The sequence below is a fragment of the Pinus tabuliformis genome, chromosome J (genome assembly GCF_031772625.1).
Source record: "Pinus tabuliformis cultivar Carrire ecotype Pingquan chromosome J, CPIR1, whole genome shotgun sequence".
NCBI classification, from domain to species: domain Eukaryota; kingdom Viridiplantae; phylum Streptophyta; class Pinopsida; order Pinales; family Pinaceae; genus Pinus; species Pinus tabuliformis.
Genome location: NC_142295.1, coordinates 319,173,249 through 319,194,833, shown reverse-complemented (window position 1 = coordinate 319,194,833; position 21,585 = coordinate 319,173,249). Strand labels below are relative to the sequence as shown.

At 32.1% G+C, this 21,585-nt stretch overlaps 1 pseudogene; it reads left to right on the top strand.

The window, feature by feature from the left end:
- LOC149227032 (protein ENHANCER OF LHP1 1-like) overlaps positions 1-14,592 on the top strand; it is a 45,889-nt pseudogene extending 31,297 nt beyond the window's left edge.
- Positions 14,593-21,585: the final 6,993 nt, after the last annotated feature.

The following is a 21,585-nucleotide window of genomic DNA, read 5'->3' as shown; positions in this document are numbered from 1 at the left end:
AGACACTTGCATAAAACCTACCTATAAGAAATAGAGGCCCCAAAAAAGAAAAAGAGGTAGGACCTTAAGCCAAGGGGATGGCAATTTACTAACACTCTAGGAGATGAAAAAGATGAGCCCGAGGAAAATACTCCACATAGAGAAGAAAAGAATCAACCTGGTGGAAAATTAGATGGTGGAGTGTGGGATCGGTCATGAACAATGGATCTTAGCTAGAAGGTTACTGAATTGATAGGAATCATAGTGCGAGAGTATCAGAAAGAAGAAACACTTATTGAAAAGGAATCCCGGGGGCAAAAAAATATCCCATGTATTAGATAGCTTAGAATCACAGAAAGAGGTCCTAACGAAGGTAGATGTTAATAAAATGGAAATAGTAACAACCACTCCTAATAAAGGAGCTTGGAGAAAAGTGGACAAAAATAAAGGAAAAAGAAGGAAGCTAAATGATTTTTATCACACTCATCCACAAAAAAATTATGTAGTTTTTTTATAAGTTTCTTCTTATTTTGATCAACTGATAGGTTGTCATGATATAATGCTTTCGAGCATTTGCAGAATGTAATTTTGTTCCTTGTTTTCAGGTTGAATAAAATAACGATTTTTTCTCCAGAGAAAAAAATAAAAAATAAATCCATAAGAGACACCTAATAATTATTAATGTGGTTGATATATATCTATCGACATATATCAACTACATTTACTAATGTAATTGTGCATGTCTTTAACATACGCCTATCAATGTATATCAACCACATTTATTAATATGATTCTGCTAGTAATTAAACGTTTCATATACATGTCATTTTCTTCGTGAATTGCGTAGTTGCCATTACGAATAATCACAAGAGATATTAACACTTTTGACTATGAAAACAATTCTGTATATCATTCATTCTAAAACTTAAGGCTTTAACAAGCTTCAAGTATGGGAGAAGTCGTTCCTTTTTCCACAACTTCCTATTAATGCATCCTTGCGGTGCACACTTAATTTAAATTTAGTTTTAAGCATCGCTAAAGTATACAAAATACTTTATTATATATATATATATATATATATATATATATATATATATATATATATATAAAGTTTGATGTAAAATTAAGGTGGAAATTGAAGTATTTTATTTATGACCACATTGATTGTTTTTGTTATTACTATTTTTTAACATGTTAACATAAATATCATTTTATTATTTTTAAATATAACGTTATGGGACATCTCCCTCATATTTGCATGTACAATGCCTCTCGATGCAATATTTTATTATTATTAATTTTAATTTTAATATTGTATAGGGAAAAAAAATGTCAATTATAAAATATTATCGCCAAAATTATGAAAAAGTTTTCATTATATTATCATAAAAAATTATGAAATTATTTTTTATTATATAATTGTATAATAGAGGTGTCTTGTTTCTACACTACTTCCTATTAATTATGACAATAAGCATGTCTATTTTGGAAAAGGGGTTCTACAATTTTAATTTAATTAGGAATAATAATTAGGTGGATGGTAGGGATTTAATATCCATGGAATATTCTAGAATATCTTTAATATTATACACAAATTAAAATTTGAGATTTATTTCCAAACTAATTATACCTTTTTTGTCTTTTTAATTAAATCCATTAATTTTAAAAAATGTCATATAAACGTATATGAAATGAAATGAGTTATGGTTTTTTTGACATATAGTATTGATAAACCATAGTATTGTAACAAAACTTATTTACGAATTAAAAATGTCCATAATAAAATCGATATAAATCTCTACAGAAATATTATTTTTTATCATTTATAATAATAATATCTTAATAAAAAATATAATTTAATTAATTTTTATAATTATTTTAATTTTAACCACTTAAAATATATGATAAATTAAGTGTTTGGATGATTATTAGAGATTGATATTTATTTTTTACTACCTATTTAACTAATATAATAAAACTAATTTTTATCGCAACTAAAACATTTTTCAAGTGAGAATCTCTTTCCAAATTTAATAGGTAAAAAACAAATAAAAACGTGCCACATGTTAAATCGCTTTGCTAAAATTTTCTACATGAAATTTGTTCTCTCTCAAATTCTTCCAGACCGCACTTGGACAATGATAATAGACCCCCAAAAAATACATACTAGCTACCCATGTGCTCTGGACTATGTACAAGACTTTTGTGGGGTTTAAAAAAACAAAATCGATAATATATGTGTGGTGTTTTAAAATTTTAATTTAATTATGAGATAATAAATATTTATTTTTAATATAATATTTTTAAGTAATAATTAACTATAAAAAAATAAGAATTTATTTCAAAAGTATTTGTTTATTTTATTTTATAATCTAACAAATTAAATTTGTATGGGTTATTATAAATTTAACTATTAGATATTAAAGATTTATTTAAAGAATATGTATATAATATTTTTAGTAATAAAAAAAATGATGTATATAAGTCTCATTAAATTTGTATTGGTTATTATAAGTTTAATTATTAGATATTAATGATTTATTTTAAAAATATTTATATAATATTTTAGTAATAATTAACTATAAAAAAAATTGAAATTTATTTCAAAATTATTTGTATATTTTATTTTATAGTTTAATAAAAAATATAATATATATATATTACTCTATAATATAATAAAAAAAATAATGTATATATGTCTCATTAAATATTTATTGCTTATTATTATTATTTTATTATATATTTTTCTTGTTATATGTTTTTTAAATGTATATATATCTAGCTATTATTTCTCATAATAATAATAATAATATTCTTCTTAATTTTCACAATTTAATATGTATTGTATTGTAAAGTAAGATGTATCACAATTAAATAAGTGTCTAATACACATATTATGGATTGATGTTTATTAACATTTGCAATAATTTATTTAATATAACCACATTAATATACTTATAAATCTTGATCCCACACATTTTTTTTATTAATTAATAAAATCTTTCTCTAATATATTCTAACAATGAATTGTTGAAAAATGACATAAAGTGAGATTGAGTGAATGTCCATGTTCTATCTAGAGCTACCTTGATTTGGTCATAAACTAAGTTATATTTGGTAAATAACATTGATTCCAAACTGTTCCAAACCTATTGTGGTTCGGTCCTTGCCCTTAGAAACAAGACCTGCCTCCATTTGGTTTTCGGTTTGGTTATAGTCTGCACTATAATTTGAAGTTCAGAGTGTGGTTGGGATGTTCACTCAACAAATTTATTGCATATCTGATATAGTATTCCTTTCTCGAGACACCGTTTGATATATGAATATTTGTAACATTATTGATGTTGTAACACTTTCTCCCACCACTTTTTACTAGCTCGGGCTATGGGAGGCATTACTGGTTGAATCAATCCAACCTCCAAGCTCTGTTATGAAGATGTACAAAAATCATCTTATTTCAAAGTTTTTGAAATTAAATTCTAATATCACCAACACATTCAATTCGTCGATATTTTTCTAGTGATATAAAATGTATCTCAATCTCATTCTCGAATCAAAAGTCATTAGAGGAAATTTTAGCCTAAAAGAGACATCCTAAGTAAACCTAATAAAATAATTGTTAAAATAATAAAATAAGAGTTATGAAATTTTGAGGGAAAAGAAGAAAACTATTTTTTTTATTGTACATGCTTTTTTTTCTTCTCATTTTTAATCAATGTCGGTCTTCTCGGAGGTATGCACAATGAGTACTCATTGGATGTGGAATTTAATTATGCATCTAATGAGTTCCTATACTTGAAATTTGAGTAAACCTATAAAGAGATAAGCCAAAATTGCAATTAAAAAAAATGGTTTTCTTCTTTTCCCTCCAAAATATTTACATGTATCTCTTTTTAAATTAAAAAGATTTTGATTGGTTTACATATTATGTAGATGAAAATTTCATGGAAACTTTTAGGCTGAAATTTCCTCTAATGTACACTTATTTGAAGTTTTGGCCTATTATGATAGGCCGCATCATCACACTAGTCACGTGACACTCTTATGGTCTCCACATAACTTTGACAGGTCAGCTTGTGAGTCCTGCCAATTGGTTCCACGTCATCTTTGCACTACCACGTGGAACTATGATTTCGACATCATATGGGTCCACATCATTACTGGGAGTGACACTCGCGTGGCCATTACCAAGGCTTCGAAAGACTTTTAACATAAAATATATCACAATGTCCCACCAGGGATGCTCCCTTCATGTTTTGTAGTAATTTCTCATTATATTTGATCCATGGGGAATCCAGTGAAAGCGCATGGTATTGGCTCTTACTCACTTATATTCTTAGATATACGAATCCATCTACACATTCAAGGGGAATTTGACTCGACACCCATCCAATCCTTCATAGGGGTGTGGAAACTTTGTCACCCCTAGACCTTGGATACCCTTCAGGCATATAAATCATCCAATACAACCACATTTGAGCCTTCCTATGTGATGATGGCCTCTACCACCACCAAATCCTGTATACTCAAATATGCTCTACTCTTACAAGTAATCCAGTTTAGTGCCCATCTAGTCTTGCACCTATGTACTTTCCCCCCTCTACCACCAGATTCCTAGATCCACATCGCATCCAAATTGGTATTTCCACTGCACCCATTCCCAAGTTATGTCCACGTGACACTGATATGTCACTTGTACCTAGTATACCCACATGGTGCCATTATGTCATCACAAAAGTAGCCACGTCATCTTTCAACTGCCACATAGCATCTATGCCGGTTTGTTGCCATAAAATCTTATAAGCATTGGAGAGGTAAACCCTACAAGGTGTAAACTAAACCAAGAAGCAATAATGGGATAGTGGCCTGTTCTCACCACAACCAAAACACCCTACTATTTATGGATTTTCACTGACGGGAGGAGTCCCGGTATGAGGGAGATCACTTATGATAGATATTATAGGATTAATGTGTGAAATGATCTCACTAGGATCTCCAATAAAGACATAATTTAGGTTCAAGGCTTCATAAGAAAGCAATTCACTTTCTATAAAGAGACCTAGAAATAATGACACAAGACCTCAGGTTTGATAAATTTGATGACTGATGGAGCAACTCAATGTTAAGGCTGGGAGAAAATGTTTCTTAAAATTTACATTAGCTATGCCAAGGCTCATGAAGCCTTCAAGAAAGTCCTTAAGTTGAGTAACGAATAATTAGGATTTTCCTCATAGGGAGAAAACATAGGGTACGATAATTTATGAATGAAATTGGAGTGGATGTCCACCAAATTGATAGGTTTTGTGGAAAACCCTACCCTCTCAATGTTTAGGCTCTCCAACCATCAAAATACATCTTCCCTAGAATTTCACACTATGCCCTAATTCTCTATCCTAGCCTTGAAAGGACTAAAATTAAGAGAAGAAGAGAATGGATGAAATTGACATATCACCAACCAAATGGACCAGTACCTTGTTTCTTGGGAGTATGGGGTCCTTAATGTGCTAGATCATTAAAGAGCTTCTAAAGAGGCTACAATTTTGATGCCTTGGCAACCAAAATTTTAACAATTATATATGCAATGGAATATGGATTTTTCATGGGAGAGATACCAAGAGTTCACCACTAAGTACATTAATTTACATATTATTTACGAGTAATTCATGCAATAGATCATCTAGATTAACATTCAATATATATTGAACAAATTAGGGTGCACTTGCAATTACTAGAATAGAAAAAATTCCATACATTAGGCTTGTAAGAGATAAAATTTCAACATCTAGTTACACTTAGAAGATAATATGAAAATAATCCATTCCATTCATCCAAATAATAGTTCCAAAGATAGGAAAATTAGATCCAAATGTCAAAGTGCATTAAGATTACTCCAAGGTCCCCACAAGAGAAAAGTGTGAATAACTCAAGAGATCTAAAATTTCAAGTGTGATGATGATCAGTGAACAAATGAAATTGTTTATAATATATACATTTTCTACTAACTCTAATTTTATCCTACAAACCCCAAAAATCATAAAATAATGGGAAAAAACTAGTCAAGGTCCTAAGACAACCTTGTAGCAAATGTGAAAACAAGATAAATCTCCAAAAGGAGGGTCGAAATGTTGATGGCATGCTATCATAGGCCCTTCTAAGGAATGCATTGAGGTCCTATAGTGCCATGACGAGTGTAGAGGGATAATAAAATCATGGTTTAGGGGTTGGCCCCTAAATCTCTCTGTAAATCATCTTGTAGCCATAAATGTAAGTTTGGGGCATGAAACTCGGTAGCATGGGTCTCCAAGTGATGAATAAACTTGAATCTACTGCAATGATGAAGGCATTCAATATGGTGCTATCCCTCCCATGTCTCAAGGCATGAGAGAAACCTCAATTGGGCACTAGATCAATTTTCCACACATGCATATTTCTAATCCAACTAGGGTCATACTGGTCTAGGTGTATGATCCCATGAATAACAAGGAAAATGCGAGAACGTTGTGGGTGTTAAAGGTGCCCATGGTTATGAATGATACTATATAAGTGTCTAGAGTCTCATGGCTCTCAACGCATCACATATGGGTGTCAATATGTCCCTCTAGAGGAATTGGACCCCAGTTAAGTTACCCAGATCTATAAATGGAACAACCTACCAATTACACACAATATTCAATGATTGCACTTTCACCATTAACCACATTAATCATTATTTCATCTAAGTGAGCTAAGATTGAAATAAATGGTAAAAATGACACTTCATATGAAGATTCTCTTCCAAAATTGGGCCCTTAGTCACATAATGGTGCTAGCTCCCTGGGTAGGAGTGTCTAAAAGATGACCCTATTAGGTGTTCTTAACCCTTAAAGGGAAGTTACATGTCCATGTTCCACCCTTCAATCAATAGGTTCCATGTGAATAATGATGGAATGGAGGGGAAAGGGCTCCATGGAAAAGTGTCATAGTCAAAGTAACGAGCTACGATGGAATACCTCATCCTGGGTGTATAGATGTGAGGAGGGAGAAATCGTGGATGCATGATTTACCTCAAAATTTGTATTTACACCACTCTATATTGCCTTTTACTTTTTCTTGATTTTTCCTTGTATTATTTCTTGTATCTCGAGGAATGAGAGCTTTCTTTCTATTATTTATAGTGTTGGAAATGTTGGCATTGATGTAAAATGGGCATGATTACATGTTTGATGTTTAATTCCACAAAGTGTTATGTTGAAAATTCAAGGTTGACTTGAAGAACTCAAAGGTTGATTATTGTTGATTGTTATCTCTTAAAGGTTAATTAAAGTTTTATGTGAAAAGGTTGATCATTTTTGAATGAAAATTGTTAATGGTGATTTTTGGCATACAATAAAAATGAAAATATGGCACAATTTGGCTATTTATTTCCAATTCTAAAATTAAGCTCAAGACAAATACTCCACGAATTGTGTGAAAAGCTCAAAAAATATTCATGAAGGTGATACTAAAGTAAAATTGGTATCATATTCTATGATTGAAATGTGCATTTGATCTATCATTAATCAAAAGGGTAAACATATGATCATATATAGTCAAACCATTTCTAAAGATGAATCTAGTTCAAAGCATATAGATTCTTACATCATTAGGATTTCCTCAAAATCCTTCAACTTTGTCATTACAATCACAAAGAATTGAAATGTTATGCTTTTATTCACTTAATATTGATGCCATATTATTGATATAAGCTACTCATATATACAAGTGATGGATGTCTAAAATATTGAAGTTTCTCTACAATTAAATGAAAAATAACTCATGAGTTCAAAGGCATAATCACAATCCCCATATGAATATCAATTCGGGAATGAAGTGTTGGCCAAATGAAGAGCCACAAACTCATAAAATGAGAGTGTAGGTTTAGAAAATGACCTTGTTTGTGTATGCTAATTAATAACAGGCTACTGTCATAGACTCAAGTATGCATTAGTCAAACTATTCACATAGAGTGTAGATGGAGACAACGACCATGGCCATTGCCCCCTGAAATATAGGGTCAAGGGTTCAAATCTCGGAAAGGATTTATCTCCTACAAAGTTGTATATGTTTTTATGTATATAATAAGCAATGCTCCATCTTAAAAAGGGGAATAAGGATGTTTTGAAACTAAGCCTTGGAACCATCTACAAACAAAAAATTTGTTCCTAACTTTATGTTGGAACATGGAACATAGAAAGATAATTGGTCAATGGTGACCACATTTTCTTGGAAAAGGAATTTGAACATCATAAAATGATGTGAATTTCATCATGGCATCCATCTAACTTTGACCAAGCAGAAGGTTCAATCATAGAAATTCAAAAGGGAAGGATTCAATCCTTACTGAGATAGGTCCCTCTATTGACCATGTTGCGAGTGTTTCAATGGATGAATAAAGACATATTTTAATCTCAAGGAGACAGATGAATCCTCGGTCGGTGATTACTAGTTATTCATTGATAATTATATTCATGTTCTTGCATGGGTTGATAGGACATATATAGATACTTCCACGTTGAAATAAATATGTGTATATATGAATTGAAATATATATACATAGTGCAATGCTGATGAACAAGTATGTTTATGTATAGATGCAAACAATGCACAAAGAATGGTGTATATATGCAAACAATACACATGGATTTCATACATAGAGACCAAAACAGAGATGGTAAATACAAATGACAAGATATTATGCAAACAGAGAAATATACAATGATATGTAGAGAATTTACACTATGTGATACACAATGATACATACAGACAACAATATCAATGAGAATTCCTACTCACAAGATAACTCAATACAAGCTAAGAGCCATCAGTGTAGGGGGAACCATACACAGAGACAACATAATAAATAATAAGATAAATTACAATAAGAGATAAAAAGCAAAACATGATTTAATGATCTAAAAGCCATTATTTTATGGTCCAAGTCTACAATCAATCTCTCTTGGCGTGACAGGGGATAGGGGATTCAAAGGTTTTTATAGATTGACTAAGATATTATACTTCCTTAAACATTTCTTTATTGGATCATGGATGATTAGAGTTATGGAGTTGATTAGAATTTTCAAGGTTATATCCTTTGATAGGATTCATAGGGAATTAAATTCAAAGGCTGATAAATTAGCCAAAATGGAAGTGGATGTACAACTAGGTCAAATACATTATGAAGAGTACATGAAAGGCCTTGAACTTCAAAAATGAATTTAAATACAGATTTACCATCTTATGGATAAGGAGCCGCCTCATATCTACTAGACTAATGCTCAAACTCAAATGAATAACATTGTTTAAGTCCCCGATAATGATTAACTTATGGATTGAAATACTTTTAGCTAATTTTATTCTTTTCCATCAGGCATACCATTCTATTTGATTATTTGAAGAAATATCCAGGCTCCACAAATATGATTTCTCAATTTATCCACCTAAAAAAAGGATTACCTGCTCACACACACTACATGTACTTCATAATCCAATTTTTTATCAATCAAATTAAATTATAATTAAAAAAATTCACAGGTTAATTTATTTTATTGATATAGAATTAATTAATTTATCTACTTCACAACTTAATAATAAAATATACATACATAAAAATAAATAATTATAATTATTAACTAATATTATACTTTGGAACTCAATAAACGTATAATGATTAGTATAAATACCGCCAAATTTAATCTAACTTATAAACAAGGGTTTCGGGCAATGATAGTATTAATTTTGTATCTTCAGACTCATATATTTAGTTAAGCTATGCATTCTTCCTCTACTGCAATTTTTTTATAATGTCCTTGTGCTCTTTTTCAAAATTAATATCACTCTATTACAGGTGAAATTCATGACCCAGAAAGTAGCTCCCTCCATTTGTAGGTCAAAAGTTCTAAACCTTGAAAATAACACAATGCATGTATCATGCAAAAAGAAGCTCCCTCCATCGAAAATTGTAAACCCAGAAAATAATATGAAGCATATGTCACTAATCTAGGAATAGTAGCAGTAGCAAGAGAAGCAAGATCAAGAATGAAGGGAAAAACAACGTCGTTGTAAGATTGCAATCAAAGTCATGATAGGGAAACATCAGTGGGATTGGCATGCTAAGCATCTCATCAATGCAAGGTTCAATAACACCATTCTCATATTTCATATTCATCTTATAATCCCATCACTCTTTGCCATCGCAGGGATGCAATCACAACCCTCGATTAACTTAATGTGAGAAATCTTGCATTTGAATCTGTTAAGGTCTATTCTTATCTAGGTTAGATCCATCTTGCATGTTAGACCTTTTGGAACTAAAGTAGAGAAGTAATGAAAAATTGAATGGTGGTTTGTCTTTTTTAAGGTTTTTTGGAACCAAAGTAGAGATGTAATGAAAAAGTGAATGTTAATTTGTATTTTTAAGGTTTTGTTTTTTGGACTGAACAATTCAGTTATTAGTGACCCTAAGAAAGTTATAAATATGATTTTTTTGTAGACTACCCATTTAGGAGGAGGTGTTTTTTTGGCAGAGCAGGGATGTTTTCTATGGTTTGCATTTGAGTCTAAATAAACTTATCTCCATTTTAGGGGGTGAGTTTCAAAGCAATGTAACACGGTTTACTCTGCCAATCTGGCCTTCAACAAGTCTGGCAAGTCGCTAGTTGTTGTAGGTGATGATGAAGGCATTAAGCCAATTAATACCATAGATAGTTTCATTGCAAGGGTGCTTAAGGTCGACAATGGCCCTATTACTAGTATTTATTGCAACCCAAAAAATGAGTTCTTTGCATCTTTAGACAATGATGGCACTGCCATATATTGGTAACTTTCAACTAGGAAACTTGTACATACATTGAAAAACATTGCAATCAATATGAACTCCAATTCGACGAGTTTAAATAAAATCAGTTGGCATCCTGATGGTGAGATGTTGGCTATCATAGGAAGGAAGAGTGAGGTTTAAATGTATGACATGGATATTCTAGAGAAGACTTTTAGCCTCAAAGGTGGGAATTCAAACACTATTTGTTCTCTGTCCTGGTTGCCTAATAGAAAGTATATTGCCATATCTGGGGTTGATCAGGCGGTCATGGTTTGGGATGCTAATAGGATGTAGGATAATGATAGCCAATGGTTTGACAACCCAATTTTTTCAGTTGCCTGGAAGCCTACTGAAAATGCTTTGGCTATGATTGATGTATTGGGAAAATTTGGGGTATGGGAATCACCTATTGCATCTCATATGAAGTCCCCTACAGATGGTGTAGATTGTTATGAGAAAATGGAAGATGAGAACCCTTTATGGCCTAGATATTAAGAAGAATTGGAAGATAATGTATCTATAAGCCTGAATGTGATAATAAATAAAGAAGATGAAATGGGTAGTATTTCAAGGAACATATGACAGTAGAATCCTTCGGTTAAAGTTGGAAATAGAAAAGAAGAGAGAAATGCTAAGGTTTTTTTAGAACGGTCAAGACTCCTTCAAATTAAAATCAACATTGCAAGAGACATTTCAACCTGGTGCAATGCAATTACAATATGGCAAGTAGACTTTTCTTGCTTATAACATGCTTGGAAGTGTTATCACATTTGAGAATGATGGATTATCTCATATTGAGGTAAAATTATGGCTTCTCCAATTTCTAGTCACTTGTATAAGTAGATTTAAGAGAAAAGTAACATGTAGAAAAAATGGATCATTTTTCCACAAAATCAGTTAAAACAAAAAAGAAAAATTAAGATATTCATTAGGATTACACCCAACCACCTTATATTCCCTAATGGTTGGATCATGTTTTTCACCTAGTCATTTTTACTTCTCAAGTACAATTCTCATTTACGGATTGCAACTTGCAAGTGTCTTATTTAACTAAATAAGAAGAAAATAGTCATCTTCATATTTTTACCCCATCCAACACGTGTAGTTAGATATTTCCCTGAAATCTCAAAAATCTAAATTTCAAAATTAAATAAATAGATCTAGCTCATGTTCTGGAGTTAGGTAACCTAAAATAAAGAGTGATCATTCTAATAAAGTTAGGTGAAGGACCAATCCATCTAGCTAGGGTGATACATTTCATCACATTAATGAATGTAAGTTCTTTTCCTTTGGATGATGCATTTTAGGGAAATGAAGCTTCTTAGTCTATCAGATTGAATTTGGGTTGAAAGATCTTCTCCCAATTCTTAGCTAGATAGAGTGGGTGATTACTAAAAGAGAAAAATAGGTTATACCTTGATCTGGGAAAAAAAATCTTGTCTTTTACTTGTAAAAATTGTTAGGTTATCCCATCCTTTGTCAGGCTTGATATACTAGTTGTATATATGTATTTATTCTGGTGACACCATTGAAAATTATTTTCTGAGTGAGAAGTGTACCAGATGGCATGCATGGGTTAGTTTCTTGCAAAATAAATATCTCTATTATTATCTATGTGATTTACCTCATGATAAAAAAAAATTGATAGGGTGGGCTAAATGAAGATTTGGATGGATTTATAAAACTAGGGTCTTGGGTAGCTTGTGCTAAAATCTCATGACAATCTACCTTGAAAACCTGCCTAATCGATGAGAAGGGGGATCAAATTCTACTATGTGAAGGGATGTAGAATCCTTGGTGAAAATATATAATATAAATAATGCAAAGGAATATGCTTCTATTTTGTTGGTCTGCCACACGCTGATGAACACATTCACATTTGGAAGGAGAGAGACAATATAGATAGCCACCATGAATGATAATGATATTGACTAGATCTCTTATTTGCACCTAAAACACCTATCATCATGATAACTAGGAAAACAAAGGATATTTTTCATAGCAGAGTTGCAATTCTATGGTTATGCAATAGGGATTCATTATTAACTTAATGACCAAAGTGGAGAAAAATCCTAATAGAGGTGAGCCATATATCAAATATAGTTTGTTTCATAGCATAGTTCTATGTCTAAGAAAGATGAACTCACATTGCACAAATGCTTGTAATATTTACTTATTTAGATATTTGTGCCCCATAACGATGTTGATCTTTTAGAGTATAGAAGATGTTCGCTCACTCAAAGTTTTTATTACAGGTTGACTTCCATGACATTGGGAGAGGTTTTCATGTGCCCTCCATGATTGACTATTTTGGTTTCACCATGGCCTACCTCAATGAAAGTGGGAGCATTTTTTGGAGTCCTCAGAAGGGGGATAAGGATCCTAGTACACTTATGTATTGAACTTTATGTAGTTGGGCGAACAATAGTGAGGTGTGTGGCTTTGCTTTACTAAAATCATGAAAGTGGCTAGGCAGCTTGCCACTGGTTAAGTCAATTAATATATTTTATTTTTCAATCCAGTGGTCCAAGCGATTTCCAATTGTAGAGGAGGTTAAAACTATTACTCTTGGCTCGGGGTGGGTTGCAACATTAACAAGTCTCCTTAAGGTTTTCTTAGGGGGTGACTTGGTGTAGATATTGATTGCATTATTGTGTTATATAGGGATATGTTGCATATGTTCACTTCTATTTTGTTATTTGAGATTAAGTTTATAATATTGAGAAGAGACATTCACAAATATGTACCTTATATCTCCATCGAACAGATAATCCTAGTACCCACCATCTAGTCTAGATAATCCCATTTAATCATTAGTGTGAACATGCATTTTCTTTTCATTCTTGCTTTAAAAATATGTTAAACACAAAAGGATTTATCATCCTATGACAAAGGATTTCTTCTTTCCTAATAAAATTGAATTTCAATAATAGGATATTAACTGTCAAATATTAATCTTATCCTCATTGACACCATTGCTCCATGAAGTGATATCATCTCCTTGTCATCTACTAATAATTATTTTTAATCTAAATGATGATCATCAATGCAACATGCCTTAGTTCAAGAACTCTAGGAGCATGACTTACACCAAGAGATGTAGGTTGATGATTAAAGCATGTGTAGTAGAGAAACAAGGCATACAAGACAAATTCTGCCATTGAATTTGAATTGAGATAAGACATCGATCGAACCAAAGCTGAACCTTTGGTTGATTGCAACACATTTTCTAAATGACAGATTGTATCCTCGTTCATCATGCAGGATCACACTACAACTTAGCTTGACCTAGATTTTGTTGTCCTTCTATTTCTTGTAGCTGTGAGGTCCATATTAATTTGATAATTGGTAGGGTATGGTCTATATAATTTATATAGTGTGTTTTGGCATATAAATTTCTTCTTTCTTTGGATGGGCTACTAGTTTCTGCAGTAGGGCATGAAATCCTCCTTCTTGTTGTATCACATGCTTCACCTCCTCTTTTATCTCAAGATTAGGTAGAGATATTATGTAGAAAATTAAAAAAAAATTGTTTGATGTGTTTTTCAATAAATAGTACCTATATGTGAATTCATATTGTACATTGGTTTACAACTTAAATTTGTTAATACTCTGGCTTTGTATCTAGGTGCTCAACTTTACTATGTATGACATTTTTTGAAAAGAATTTCCCTCTCTTTGGTTGGATTCCTTTAAGTCTTGCTTGTCATCTCACATGACTTGGGTACAATGGAGAAGGTTTATTAAGTTCATATTATTATGAGGTATTGAGCTCCTAAATACCTTGATCTTAGGGTCATCTTGTTGTATAAGTAAAATTTCATAAGTCCCACTTTTGGAGCCTAACTAGGTGAGACATGCAGGGAAATTTAAGTGTTCACGAATGGCTACAATGGATGTTGCGTGCCATTTTTAGGTACAAAATTATTCTCGTGTAATATGGGATATTGAGAGAGAGCTTGATCTGTTAGACATTCTTTTAATTTCCAGAATACAATTGACACTCATGTTATGCTTTTGAATTTTATTATGTTCTACTTAGTGTCATACGAGAGAGAAAGTCAGATACTAAAAGTATCTGGATGGTGGGGCTAAACAACACATAGGTTTTTTGTGTTGTGTGAAAATTCCCTAATACCCATCCACAGGTGTGAAATAAAACCATTTTTTATAACTTTGATTTGCATTGAAAATGCATGTATATTTGGCATTGTTAATTTCTCTATTGATATAATATGGTTGCATCTCATGTGGCCCCAAATGACCCATGTTTTGTTGCCGTAAAGAGCCCATTGAGACTTTTTTGTAATATTTAATACTTTAATTCAATAGATCATTTTAAGTCATGGTTTCCTTCATTATATCTGCATGGTGTTTTAGAAATTTGATTCTATAACATTGTTGTGTTCTCTGATAATAATTGCAACCCCTGTAGGGTTGCACCATGATCTTTAGGCATTGACATAAGAATAGAAAAAAATGTACTTTAAACACATATATAAAACTATAATAGCATGTTAAGGAACAATAATTCGACAATGAACAAGAATGAATCTACATAAAATGTGATATTCAATAGATAATAACAAGTTTAACAAAAGCACAATAAATTTCAATAACTGGATAGATCTTGCAACTAATATGACACTAAAAACATTAGGCTTACTCCATGGAAATAAGATCTTCCTTTAATTTTGAAAACAACCTCAGTTAAAGGATAAAAGAGTGGAACAATATGGACATTACACTCACCCAAAGGAATACTCCAAGACCACCTTCAAACAACATTTCCCAAAAGTTCTTCACATATACACAAAAGATTATACTTATACCTAATGTTCCAAGTTTATATTATTTTCTTTTGTAGGTGGGATATTTAAGCTTTCTATATCTTTTTCACTACCCCATTCAAGAACCTTGTGAGTTGTGAAGGGAGTTCAAGTTTGAAATAGCTACTGGAACACAAAGAGGAATCCCTTGGTCCATAGGCTCCCAAAAGGGATCTTTTGAAACAAAGATGTAAGTTTTTGGAGGATGGGCCTTTTATTTTTTTATTGGTCCAATGTAATATGATATACAACATTTAAAATTTAGGTTATTGTGAAGATTTTTGTAATTCCTGCAAGATCATTCCAAATCAAGGCTGGTGAACCTAAACCATTTGAATCATACTTCCTTCCCACATTATTCATCATTGCATATCATAAGCATAATATTTTAATAAGGATGAACTATAAATTATGTTTGCAAGATTCTGAAGAAACTCATTCTAATTTAAGAACCATTTCTTTACATACATAAGGGCATAACATTTTCGCAACTAGACTGAGTTTGTTGCCATCTTATTTTAGAAAAGTCAATAACAATGTGGGTGTAATGCATAATTATCTAACAATGTTTCTCAGTCACAAACAAGGATTCCTTATTGGAACTAAGCCTTGCTGCTCCAATCATACCTCAGCTATGAATTTCAGTGTTGTTTTAAATAAGAAACATACACTTCCGAGAAATTCTTTCTTCTGGTTGACTTTCACTCTTTCCTGAAATTCATTGTGTCTCTCTTGAACACAAATTATGTAATTGTGTATATGTAAATGTGCAAATAGGTAGTATTTAACTTGTCATTACCTCTAGCATGTTCTGATCTCAGAGCAGATGACCTAGAAAATGAATACCTTAGAGGCATCTTACTTCTTCCACAAGATGCTACGACATGTGGTCATGAAAGTAACATGGAAGAGGATAACATTATTTAAATGGAAATTCCACTTCATCGATGCCTTTTATGTCTTATAGAAAATTGTTGCAAGGGCGAGTTTCCATTTGAGATTGTAGAGTATTCAAGATGGTATTATATATTTTTGGTGCATGTATTTATTTTTGTATTTATTTTAATATATGGTAGGACTACTTTTTCATTTTTTCCTTCACCATCATATCATTGAAATCAAAATCCATCTATTAAGAATGAGAATTTGGAACAGATTCAACCTGCACCTTATGAAAGATCTTCATCTCCCAATGTGGAAATAATTCCATCCTTTATGGATTGGGGGACATAGCCTTTATTTCTCCTTTAGTTTCATTTATTAACAATGCTAAATATCTGCATGATACTATTTTTCATGTCTTCAAGCCATTCAGTGCAAATTCACAATTTTATGCCTATAGTTTTGAAGAGATGGTAGTAGCCCTCACAAGATGGTTTCAATTACTTTTGTTTCCTTACCAAGGATGTTGGATTTGGCTACAGGGCATCTTGTTTTGCAAACTAGCTTGGGTGGATTTTGGTTAAAGTCCAAGGTGAAGGTGTAGAGTCTCCTTACAGAGTTCATCCTTTTACGGGTATAAATGCCTTCTCTAGGACTAGACTACGTGACAATATGACATTGTACAATCCTTTTGATGGATTACTCTTTGTTGAGGAAATATCTATGTGGATTGCAAATTCAAAAGATAGTTCAACATAATCAATAGGTGATGTTTGTAAGACAGATATTGCTTTTAAAGTTGGAAATCAAAATGTATTATCAAATGAAGATTCTTGATTTGGGTTTGGAATTTATTTTCTAAAACAATAAATTTATTTTCAATTAATTGTTTTCAATAGGCTATGCTGATAGTTAAAATTGGTATGTAAGGTTTGAGTAAAGGACTGGTTATTGGTTTGAAATATTAGTTATCTAGTACAATGTTACTTTAACATAAACATGTACATGTTATATTTAAAAGTTTGTCTAAAAATAAATAGATTCTCTCAGTTAACTTTGGATGCGGGGGATAACTCGTTTGACCATTTTGCATACTAAACATGGAAATATTGAAGCCTTCTGGCATAAATCCAACTTCCTTTTAGACACTAAATAAAGAATCGTGTATTTGGACAACTAGCTCAACATTCCTTAGTCAGAGCCTGAAGACTAGGCCAAAATGCCTACAAACTATTAAACAATGGCCATACAATTGTTGTTGAGTTCATATTCTCCTCCAAAGACCATGGATCATTTAAAAGACACTGTATTACAACTTTGTAAGCCTCCTGAAATATATATAAATATTCTTCATATGCAAGTTAGAAATATGTTTTCAAAATTGGTGCCAATTCCTGCATCTTTTTGAGTCCAATGTCCAAAGAAAACATTTATATGAATACCAAGAAGACCAATTTCTAAACCTTGGGTCTATAGTCCTTATACTGCATTCTTTGTGACATTCTAAAAAATGGGATCTCTTATCAAGCAACTCAACAATCCAAATTCCAAGGTAAGATTGCCACAATTCTAGCCAAGTGTTGAGAATTGGTGCCAGGGAATTGTGCATTAGCTCCTTTCAATCTCAATAGAATTAATAAAGTAACTTGTGAAGCCAAATGCGTTTTACCCCCCACATTTCCCACCTTTTTTCATATATTGCATCCTTTTTGGAAGTATAGTCCATGATCATTCCAGAACCAGTAGAAGTGTGGGTTTGAAATCTAATTCTTGTTTTCTTTGAGCAACGGTTTTCATCTTTCTCAAGAGTGGTAACATTAAAGGACAAGTGTTTGCATTTTTTAAACTAAAATAGGGATATGAAATTTCATTCTTGGCAGTAGAAATTTTATTTATCAGTTTCAAGGAAATGACTAGTGTATTTAATCTGTGCAGAATGATCTCATTGATGGTTGGGGTATGAATATGAAGCTTGGATATTGTGCACCTACATTTATGGTGGATTTATTTTTGGTTACTTAGCAGATAAATAAGCATACATACACTATAAGGATTTCACCAGAATGCTTCAATCTTTCCTTTATTGTCTTCAATCTAAGATGTGAAATTCATCTATTTCTTTATTGTCTGCAAAGGTTATTGATTTGGGGAGGTATTATTGTGAATTTAGCATTTTTTATAATTTCCATATCTAATATGCATTTTATGATCAATCAAGTGAGGTTGCAGCAATCTGTAGTATGCGGTAGTAGGTGCCCTATTCAAAATTGTTGAGGAATCAAATTCCTTCTGCCATGTACACTTGAATTGCAAGACATTTTCCAAGACCAACCCAGTAAATTTGTCCATAGAATCCGCTGGAAATAGTTCTTGTATTTTCCCCTTCACTGCATATACAACCCATTTATTCACTTCCATTCTAACTTCATTCACTATGTAGCTTGTAGCTCTTGGTTTCCACCAAGTATGTAATTAACCTACAAGAGCATAGTTTTAGCCTAAGGACTTAATAGAGTTTATGGATTTTTAGATCTTGAATTCATTAATCTATCTGAGTGAGAAGACTCCATCCTCTAAACATAAGTTTCCAGATAAATATTAACCCATCATGGGATTTATAATTATTATATGTGAGAATTAACTAATGCTAACTGTTGAGATGGATCTACTTCTCTATGGAAGCATTGTAGTTACTTTCTAGCATAAAACAAATAATCAGAGTAGCCTATGAGGAATGAGGGACTTGTCACAAAATTCATGTTGATTCATTTCTACCAATACATTATCCCACATGAACAACCAATGAAACACTCCTACTTTAGTCAAATTTGCGGCTTGCAATCAAGATTATGTATTCTATGTTGTAGAAAAATCTTGCAAAACTCAAATGTGAAATATTTTCTCAAGCGAAATATTTGCAAGTGTTCAAAGATATATACATAAATCTAAACAACTCTTTGCTATGCTTGAGAAGATTTCCTAGATGGTTGATGTCTATGATGTGCACCACCTTGCCCATGCATAATCAAATGGATATGATATGGATTGGTATAGGATTTTTCAGTTAGAAGTGACAACAAATTATTCTTTAATTAAAAAGTGGTATAGAAAGATTGTTATGCTCCTTCTTCCTAACAAGAACAAATTTTGTGGGAAAATGATGACTAGAGGAGTTGATGATGGCCTTGGATGAAGGGGTAGGGCGATTAGCTATTGATAGGAAATTTATTAAGTCATGGTGACAATCCTCATTAAGGTACAAGACATTTTCAAGAAGCACCATCTACAAAGGTAGTTGTTGATGGTAATTTCTATAACTGTTATTTATAATTTTTTTAATTATTCCTACAATGTAGCCGACAAACTATGTTTGTCAAGAATTTTCTTTATATGCGTTATACATATAAATGGTTTTGTATCTATCGTGATTTCCAATGCAGAAGTCATTATCCTAAACCCTAATTTAATAATCTATGTTTTCCTTGTAGTTTTCTATTTATCTAGATCAAATATTAATGTCATTGGTTATCGATGGCCTGCACACATAATGGGTTATTGGGTGGTGGTTTTGTGTTGTGAATTTTGTTAGAATCTATGCAAAAATTTTGCTCCTGTAAACCATTTAACAATTATTATGAGATGTTGTGATTTTTAAGATTCACTAAAATAACGAAGTTACAGTGCTCAATGGATATATATGTCAAAATGATGACTTACGTTGTATTGGAATGGGTACTAATGTAAAACCATGTCTTGACCACAACCTGTTACATAGTAAATATTTTTGTAATAGTTATTTATAATAAAATATGGTATTTCAAAGTAGCATAAGTCCATCTTCAGGATGTTGTGGGGGCATCATTTACTAGTGATATTGTATGTTGAGTTTTCATTTTAAATTTCCATTAAATTCCAAGAACCATTTCACTCTTAGCAACTTCTAAATGAGTTGGAAGTGATGGTTATTTGGGTTGTTTTCCTACAATATAGTTCCATTCTATTAGAACTTGTATCTATAAGTAGTTTCTAGTGCCACAATTGATTTCTAATTTATGGTTATAATACTCTTTTTCTGCAAAAACAAAAAACATGTGCAGGTTCTAGTGGTGCATGTGTTGAAATTGACAAGGAAATGTCTGAAATACAAATGGATCAAGCTACAAGCCATGTTATTGGTGATGAAACTGAGAAAAATGAAGAGGTTGGAAGTATGCCTTCTTCTAAGATGGTTGGATTGAAACAGTGAGTAGAGGAGTTATGAAATGTTATGTCGACCACCTGAAATGATGACATAAACTTGATTAAATTGGCAACTCCTATAATGGTTTTTTAGACAGAAACATCTTATTTTGATACAAGAGTAATTCCCTTGGAACTATTTGAGGTTAATTTTATTTCCTCATGGGGAAACATGTTTGTGCTAGCATCGATTGCCTATTTTTTCTTAAGGTATGTTATAATATATTTTATTCCTACTATTGAGAGGGAGGATTTCATTTTGCATGCAATTCTAGTATTACCCTTTTGGTTAATTTTTGCATACAATAGCTTAGCTTTAATTTTATGCTTTACCTTTTAGACTCAGCTTTCCAAAGCTTTTTTATCCCTACTACAATATGTCTCTTAGCTTGTTAGAGTGTTGAGTTTTACGTGTCCATTTTGTGCTGACATATGTGGACCTAGGAAGTTCATTATTGTAAGATGGGTGGTAATTTTTGTGCCAATAAGAAACTTGTTAATCTTCACATGTGGTAAATGGCTTAGGAGTGATGGAGTGTGTCAGCTAAAGGATGTAGAGGTGTGGACACGACTTGAGTAGATGAATTATCTTGGATCTCATATTGTGTACAACATCACCTTGGAGCATGGCATGTGTATTCCTGGAGTGGAGTGCTTCACTTATGTAGGCTTCCAAGTGTTTGGAGGCTACTTATAAGGGTTCAGACCCACATTTTATTGTTGGCCTCACTTAGCTCATATATATAGTGGAATGAGAAAGACCTCCTCTTTCATAGAATTCTATTTATTTTTATTTCACTCATGTATAGATGTGACCTTGAA